The 9,262-nt window shown below is 33.3% G+C and overlaps 1 protein-coding gene across 1 annotated transcript in view; it reads right to left on the reverse strand.

The window, feature by feature from the left end:
- Positions 1-9,262, reverse strand: part of GRID2 (glutamate ionotropic receptor delta type subunit 2) — a 1,698,202-nt gene that overhangs the window by 791,113 nt on the left and 897,827 nt on the right. The window lies entirely within an intron of this gene.

Raw genomic sequence — 9,262 nt, forward strand, 5'->3', positions numbered from 1 at the left:
TTAAATCCTCAAGTCATCCTCATTTCTGTTTAGTAAAAAGAAAGCCCAATGGGAAGAGATAAATGAAAAGTTCCATTTAAGATAACTACATAATGTTATAAAATACTTGGAAGTTTACCTACCAAAAAACAAATGGGAAATATATCACTACAACTACAAAATATCCTTTAAGAAAATAAAATGATGATGATGTTTGCACAGCAATAATTTCTTTCTAATAAATCTGTACTGAGAAATGGGCTTGGAATTTTAGGACCGAAATAAAAGTTAAGAATTAGTAAGAGTATACCTCACTTTCAAAAATAAGCTTGATGAAATAGAGGCAACATTATTAATTTTGAAACCCAGAAACTGAAATACGTATCCAATTTATCTAAATGTAATGGTACTGAGAGACAACATGATACAGTGGAGAAAGGGCTAGGCTGGCAGGAAATAAGCAAGAATTCTGTTCAGGTTTTAACTCTGACTTAACTGTTTCACTTTGGGCAAGTCACTTCATCTTCCTAGGTCTCACTTTTTTTAAATGCAAAATAAAGGGCATTTGACTAGATTGCCTCTGATATTCTTTCTACCTCTAGATAATATCTGCAGTTATAGAATAGAATTGTATATTTAACTTATATAATTAAATATTCAATTATAAAATGCAACATAACAATATAAAATTGATATTGTTATGTGTGAAAAACATGATAAAATACAATGCCATATAGTATAACCTAATATGCAATCATAAAATATGTTGTAGAACAGTTGTTACTATGTAATGGTGAAGGAACTTTCCTCTATAAGTTTGCTATGACAGTAAAATCAGACGTGTGGCAAAAAAAAAAAAAAAGATTTGGGGGAGGTATAGGAATTAGTTTGAGAAATTAATGTTTCATGATACCTAAGTAGTTTTTGCAACATATTTCATTTGCATTTAATTTATATGAATTATATCTCCTTAGTCAAAATTAGGTAAACTGAATATAATTTGGAAACTTTTTATCTAGAAAGTGTGTAGCTAATTCTTTAAAAGCATAACTTTTCACAACATCTTACTCTTTTAAAAAAGGTGTGCCATATTTTTAGAATATGTTAAAATTGACAGAATAGGCACACAATTATTCTAAAATAAGCCAGGTTTCTAAAGCTAGTCCAACATGACTTTAATGCACAGATAAGGACAATTTTAATTCAATATAATAAAAAATGTTGATACAAACTTAAATATCAAAAATATAATGAGAACTATTACAAATATTCCTACTTCTTCTGAAGCATTTTTAAAGTAATTTCTTACTACCTTTCACGGGAGCACTGAAAAAGGTATCAAATGCTTTTATTACTTTGATAAGAGGTATGTGCCACCGTATCATTTGGCAAACTTTATTTTGTATTTGAATGACCTCAGACACAAGAGCTAGAAGATAAAGAGATAGTGATTTGGACAAGAAGATGGTGGGGTGGGGGGAGATGAAAATAAGAAAAGCACATGGAACCAGAACAAGAACATTAAAAAGTCCAAAGTAGAGACAGATTGAGACAAGTAGTTTGAAATCTGGTAAAAGAAAGAAACAATATTTTTAAATGAGTAAATATGATTAAAAAAGGGGGACAGCAGTAGAAAAATAAAAAAAAAAACATCATCAATGGATAGTAAAGGGTAGAAAAGCTAAGTAGAGTTAAGCTATAGATTGTTAAATCAAAGCAGTTAATAAAAAAGAATACTTTAAAAAGGTTGTGTTATCCCAGATTAATTCAATACTATTCTGACAGTTCTTGGCTAGATTGCTTGCCCATATATTGAAAGAGGGGAGAAACAATTCTACAGTCTATATTTTATGTGAAATTAAATACACATGAATTTCATTCTTTAATAGTTTCTAGATAGAGAGTTGCAGTCAAGGAGTTGTGAATTAATAACCTGCCTCAGACTACTAAATGTTCAACAATAGCCAAATTACTTAAAGTCAGTGGCTCAATATTTCTTCCAGATGAATCTGAGTAACTGACGACTTGATGATACTTAGAGAAGTATCCAGGGAAAATTTCCCCACACTGACAAACTGCATGTCTTCACAAAACCAAACAAATAAGGACAAATGAATAATTGGATACCATCACACAAAAATGTCCTGAAGTAATAAAAATATAATTTCATGTGTATAAACAATATCTGATTGCTTACTGTCTTTGAGAAGGAGGGGAAGGAAGGAGGGAGGGATAGAATTTGGAACTCAAAACTTTTTAAACTATGTTTAAAACTGTCAACACATAATTGGGGAAAATAAAATATATTAAAATAAAAAAGAAATATAAAAAATATATTGTTGTGTTATATGTATTTGTGTGTATGTATGTATGTACTTGTCATATAAGTAGGCCCGGAATAATATAAAAAAAGAATTTAACGAACATTTCTTAGGTGCTAAACGGGACAATAAGATCCACTGAGTAACTGCCCCCCATCCCAAGAATAGTGAAAATTGTGCCATTTTTGAAGGAGTAAGTTTGTTTGTTTGTTTGTTTTTCTGCAAACCTCAAAACAAATCTCATCTTCATGGAAGGAGGAGAAAATAATTTAAAACAACACGAGTAATAGGATTTATGTAGTCCCTTAAGGATTGCAAAGCACTTTACATGTTATCTCATTTGATCTACACCACAACCCTGTGAGGTAGGTGCTATTACTATTTCTCTTTCAAAAATGAGGAAACTGAGGCACAAAGAGGTTAAGTTACTTGCCTATGGTCATAGAACTAGAAGGTATCTAAGGCAATTTATTTGACTCCAAATTCAGCGCTCTATCCACCAAGCTAAACTGACTTCATAAGGATGGGTGGCAGGTCAACTTTAGAGATTAGAAGATCTTTCATTAGGATCAGAGAAAAGAATAAGAGAATAATATTTACTCTGACCCTTTTCTGGCAGAAAATGTTATATTTACAATAGTTTAATGATCTCCACAAGAACTTAAGTGACATATTCTGCCTTAAGTGCTGTAATAGGTTAAATCAAAAGTCCTTACTTGATAAACAAAATTAACTAGTCAATGTATATTTGTAATCCTATTATTTGGTTTTTCTAATGCAAATCATTGGCACTTCACACAAACATTTATTGCTGTTCTAGTTCAGGTAGAAGTCTTTGTGCTAAGTGTTACTTCATGCCTACCAGTATGCTTTAAAAGACAAAGTAAAAGATTGCCAGTGATTAATTTCAATAATCTTTAAAGAGGAGACAAGCTTCTAAGGCTGTGTTTCCTTTGCTTAAAGCTGTCTGGTCAAATACATTAGCATTAAAATAGGCAGTATGAGCATAGGAAATGTTAATAAAGATGAAATGAATAAGAAAAATATCCTGGAAAGGATTATGAATGAAGGAAAAATTAAGTAAAAGTGGCAGCAGAGCCAAAAAGGATAGACTAAACAGTAAAAGGCTTTTGGATAATAGTTTAGACATGTCCCAAATGAAAGAACTCACAGATTTACCAGTGTTTGCCTCTATATGTTGTAGATGTATTTTCCAATGTATTGGGGACAGGGGTTATTGATCAGGAAAATCTTGATCAATTTCATTTCTCCCCAGTAGAGTTGACATAATGTCATTAGAGAGTATAATGGACAGGTAACTGAAACAAGGGTATTGGATTTTGAGTGGCTCATACTCTGAATGACTTATTCTCAGGGTTTGATCATGGCTTTCCTAATCACGCCTCCCTCCAAACTACAATAATAAAACTGAACATAACACCAGCAGATACTATTTATTTCAGTCGTAGTTCAGTGGCAGAGATGCATGTAAAACTCTCCAACATGGCAGGATAGAGCATAGAATTTAGAGAGATTAATTATTTCTGCATGAAGGATTTGATGATTGTGTCTACCAGAGGATCCATATGGATGATTTCTCATAATACACAAATGGAGTTTGGGATATAGGAGTAGATGATAGAAAATGATGAATACGTAATATAAATCAAATGCTGAGTTTAGGAGTTCAAGGATAAAGTGAAAAAGATAGAGGATGAGCATGATGGAGAAGGAAACTAAAGATGTTTCTATGAAAACATAGAGAAAAGAAGCAGTAATATGACCATTAAATTAAGCATGTCTACCACCACATCTTTCTGAATGTAGTCTGAAAATGATGAACTCTGATTTAAAAGATAATCATTATCTTTGGTGATTTAACCTATTTAGACCAAGGAAGAATTATTGAAGTTATCATTCATATATCCAATTCAGTTCAAAGATATACTAATACATTATATACTAGGCAAAGGGGAGCACAAAGATGAATGAGCCATGTGTAAATAGCTTTACATGACAGCCTTTCAAATATTTTTTTTAATCACATCTTTCATACTACTTTTCCCGTATGAATCTTCACTGATTACATGTTGCAGTCTACTCATTTCATGCTTCTTCATTGCCTTTTGGGTGATCATCAAACTTAGTTATCTGAAAATTTTTATGTTCTATGATATTGTATGATTTGAAGTCAGGAACTACAATTAGGAGACTAGGTTAAAAAAAAAAAAACAGGCAAAAGGTTGGAGTCATTAAAGTCTGTCAACAACGTTCCCAAAGTCAAGACTGTTCCTCTTTTTTTCTGTTTATGATAGGTGCAAAAATCTAATGTGGTATGAGGATGAATTTCCTAGGTCAATTACCTACCAAAATAAAGGAATCCTTTGACAGACCATATTGGAAGGGTTGTTACTGACAATCTGAATCATAGCCAGAGAAAAGTAAACAAAATAGTGATAGGATTAAAGACCATGTCTTATGAAAATTAGGTAAATTAATTGAGGCTTGATTAGATAAAGGATTTAGGGTGATATTGAAGGTGTTTTCAAGTATCTGAAAGGTAGTCATATGGATGAAGAGACCTACTCTGCTTATTCCAAGAGGTCAGATCTAAGAGCACTATGTAGAAGTTGGGGTTCCTTGAGAAGTAATGGATCCTTTGAGGGATTTCTTGTCAACCTAAAAACGATGTGAAATTTAAAATTCTATTATATTTTCCATATGTACATGGAAAAATCTACAAGTTCAGGTATTACTAAAATCTGAAATATGTTATTTTATATTATTATACAATATTTATGTCTATGTGTACTTCTGTATACATATATACATATAAACACACACACATGCACACATGCACATATATATATATGTATGTATATATATATATATTGGCTAGGCAATGGGGTTAAGTGACTTGCCCAGGGTCACACAACTAGTGAGTGTTGTGTGTCTGAGGCAGGATGTGAACTCAGGTCCTCCTGACTCCAGGGCCAGTGCTCTATCCACTGCGCCACCTAGCTGCCCCCAATGCATATATATTTTATTGGATCATTTGAAAAGACAAATTATTTTACAACAAATGATAGTGATCTGTCCCTTGTCTTAATAGCTGGCCTTTAAAATTCCACCTAAGGAATATTTTTTCATAGAGGTAAGTTTCAAGGCAGAAGTATCCAAAGAAAAGAGAGACAAAGATTCTAAAAATCCCTCACTTTGGCTCCCAATGAAGCCAGGATGCTTAGTAAGTAAAAAAGCACCAGAGCCTTGGGGCCAGATCATACTGTCTCTGAAGGCTCCTGTCCTTTAGAATAGAATTTCAATTTAAGTATGTATCTTAACTGATAGAATATTGTGTCTTTAAGTCAATGAGTTTGGATAGAGAAAAAAATAGTCTCCTAATTTGTCTTAGAAATTATTTTCTATTATTTCTTGTTTTCCAATAGTATCACATCCTCCACAACTTTTCTTAAACCATATGCTGACTATACTGACTCTACTATCATAGATTAATTTTGACTATCCCAGAACCTTATACCTATATGTCGTGAATATTTATAGGCTTCCAACTCATTGGGTGAACTCCCTGGAGATAATTTATGGGAGAATATGGAAGAGAATTACACAAGATTGCCATCATGGATTCCTTAAAATCTACCCCACTAGAGAAAACATCCACATTGATGGGATCATAGATCTCTCAAGCAGCTAGGTTGGTGCAGGAGATAGTGTATTGTACCTGAAGTCAGGAACATTTGAGTTCCAATGCAGTCTTAGACATTTACTAGCTTTGTGATCCTGGACTTAATCTTTCTATGCTTCAGTTTCGTCATCTGTTGTATTTGTTGTTGTTATTCATTCATTTTCAGTCATGTCCAACTCTTCATGATCCAATTTGGGGTTTTCTCAGCAAAAATAATGGAGTGCTTTGTCATTTCCTTCTCCAGTTCATTTCACAGATGAGGAAACTGAGACAAATGGTGTTAAGTGACTTGTTCAGTATCATACAGCTAATAAGTATCTGAGGCCAGATTTGAACTTAGGAAGATGAGTCTTCCTGACTCCAAGCCCGGCACTTTATCCAGTGTGTCACCTAGCTGCTCCTTCATCATCTGTACAATGAGAATAATAACAGCATCTGGGTGGCTCAGTGGATAGGGTCTCAACGACAACAAAAATGAGATTATGTTTAAGTACTTTATAAATCATGAAGTGCTATATAAATAAATACTACTTATTATTTTGAGAATGATAATGTTAAACATTTGAGTATTCAAAATATTACTTTCTACAAAATATGTTATTTAAAACTATATCTATTATTCCTTGTGTTCTTAGAGATACTATTATAAGCAGATGAATATTGTCTGATGAATCAATATCACTACAGTCACCATAAACACCCAAAATATCTTTTCAGTTTCTATAGGATATTCCTCAGGAATCTGATACTGTCATTGATTCAAACATAACAGCTAACAATTCATTTTAAGTATACAGTAATACTTGGGTAATGGTATCACAGTATGAATGGTTTGACTTCCCATAGGGTTGGTTAATTGAAAACATAAATACACTTGCACGCTTCTAGCACAATTACATTTGTGAGATTTAAGAGATGGAGGGAGAGAGGGAGGGAGACGAGAGAAAAGAAAGGAGAGGAGAGAGAAGAGAGGAGAAAGGAGAGAGGAAGAGAGGAAGAGAAGAGAGAAGAGAGAGGAGAGAGAGAGAGAGAGAAAGAGAGAGAGAGAGAGCACAAAAAGACTTTGACATTATCTTATCCAATGGTTGCAATTTACATATGAGGCAACTGAGGGGCCAAGAGGCAAAATTGTTAGTCAATAGCTAGTAAATAACATGAATCTGAGGTCTCCTGAAACCAAGCGCCATACTATTTCTGAACGAAACTTCATTTGTAACTGCAGCTCTAGACTGACAGAGCCAGGTTCATTCTTAAAGGCTTACAAAAATATTAACACTCAATATGGCATGATGTGTCTATCCAGATAATTATTTTGAAGACTTCTGGATTCACTTCATTTCTACTAGTTCACCTGCTAGTAATCATAGTTACCAATACCATGGCTACCATAGACAGTTGATCTGTTAGAGACCACAACCCATTCCATATCTCTGCCTGCAAACATTTCTTTTGATAGTCATTTAACATTGTGTGAAAACCCACAGACCACCTAGACTGTTCAATCAGCATTCACTCTCACCATTTGACTTCTCCACCTGCTTTCCCAGTTGTACCTGACAACCTTTATACTGCTATTTCTAGGCAAATGACTCTACTTTGGTAATATGTTACAGCCTACTTATAAACCTCAATTCTCATATGTAATGTTTTGGGAACTATGATTCCTGCCCTGGAATAATATAGTTGCACTGGAAGATTATTAATTTTTTTAAAAAATATGTGCCCTTATTTCATAGAGAAACTTTGGGGTCCTTGTAAGTACTACTTGATTTCTAAAAGGAATAAATAATTGTTATTATCTAATCCCTTGTTTTCCTCCTGTTCAGTTCTGGATCCCATTCACTGTCCATGACAATGCCTGTCTAATATAATTACACACACATAGAAATGTATTTGTATGTTCACATGTGTACATGGTGAGACATTTCCCTGTATCTACATATTATGTTAATATAGTATATCATTATCTATCTATGTACATAAGAATAGGAACTGGATTTGTAATATCTTTGGGATAGGGAAATACTGTGTGAATCATCTCTCTTTCTAGGATTACAGGTTGGTACCTTCTTTGAAACTTATAATTTTATCTTCTAAATCACTATTTGTTAAGGAAATTCAAATTAAAACAACTCTGAGGTACCACCTCACACCTATCAGGTTGGCTAATATGACAGAAAAGGAAAATAATAAATGTTGGAGAGCATTTGGGAAAATTGGGACACCAATGCACTGATGGTGGAGTTGTGAACTGATCCAACAATTCTGGAGAACAATTTGGAACTATATCTAAAGGGCAATCAAATTGCACCTACCATTTGAAACAGCAATACCACTGCTAGGTCTGTACCCCAAAGAGATTATAAAAAAGGGAAAATGACCTACACGTCCAATAATATTTATAGAAGCTCTTTTTGTGGTGGCAAAGAATTGGAAATTGAGGGGATGTGTATGAAATGAGGAATGGCTGAACAAGTTGTGGCATATGAATGTAATACAACTACTGTGCTATAAGAAATGATGAGCAGGTGGATTTCAGAAAAACCAGGAAAGTCTTACATGAACTGATGCAAAGTGAAGTAAGAAGAACCAGGAAGACATTATACATAGTAACAGCATCATTGTGTGATGATCAACTAAGATTGACTTAGCTCTTTTCAGCAATACAATGATCCAAGACAATTTCAAGAGACTGATGATGAAAAATGTTATTCACATTCAGAGAAAGAATTGATGGAGTCTGAATGCAGATTTAAGCATATAATTTTCATTTTATTTATTTTTTTGTGTTTTTTCTCTTTTGTTCTGTTTCTTCTTTCACATAATTAAGGTGGAAATATATTTTACGTGATTGCACATGTAAAACCTATATTAAACTGTTTATTGTCTTAAGGAAGAAGGATGGGAGGGAAGGAGAAAATTTGGAAATCAAAATTTTATTAGAAAAAGAATATTAAAAGTTGCCTTTTCATGTAGTTGGGAAAAATAAAATACCATTTAAAAGAAAAAAAATGAAGTCATTAATATCCTGGTTAAAGACAAACTTTACAGGAAGGAAGAAAAAAAAGAAATTTATAATTTTAGAGATTTGCCTAGAGTATCAAGAAATTAATAATGTGACTTACTCAGGGTAACATAGACAGTAGGTGTCAGAGGCAAGGCTTTAATTCAGTTCCTACTGATTTAGAGGTCAACTTTCTGTCTACTATGTCACAGTATTCTCTCTCTCTCTCTCTCTCTCTCTCTCTCTCTCTCTCTC

The sequence above is a fragment of the Vombatus ursinus genome, unplaced genomic scaffold, assembly GCF_900497805.2.
Source record: "Vombatus ursinus unplaced genomic scaffold, bare-nosed wombat genome assembly UNPS02014821.1, whole genome shotgun sequence".
Taxonomy (NCBI): Eukaryota; Metazoa; Chordata; class Mammalia; order Diprotodontia; family Vombatidae; genus Vombatus; species Vombatus ursinus.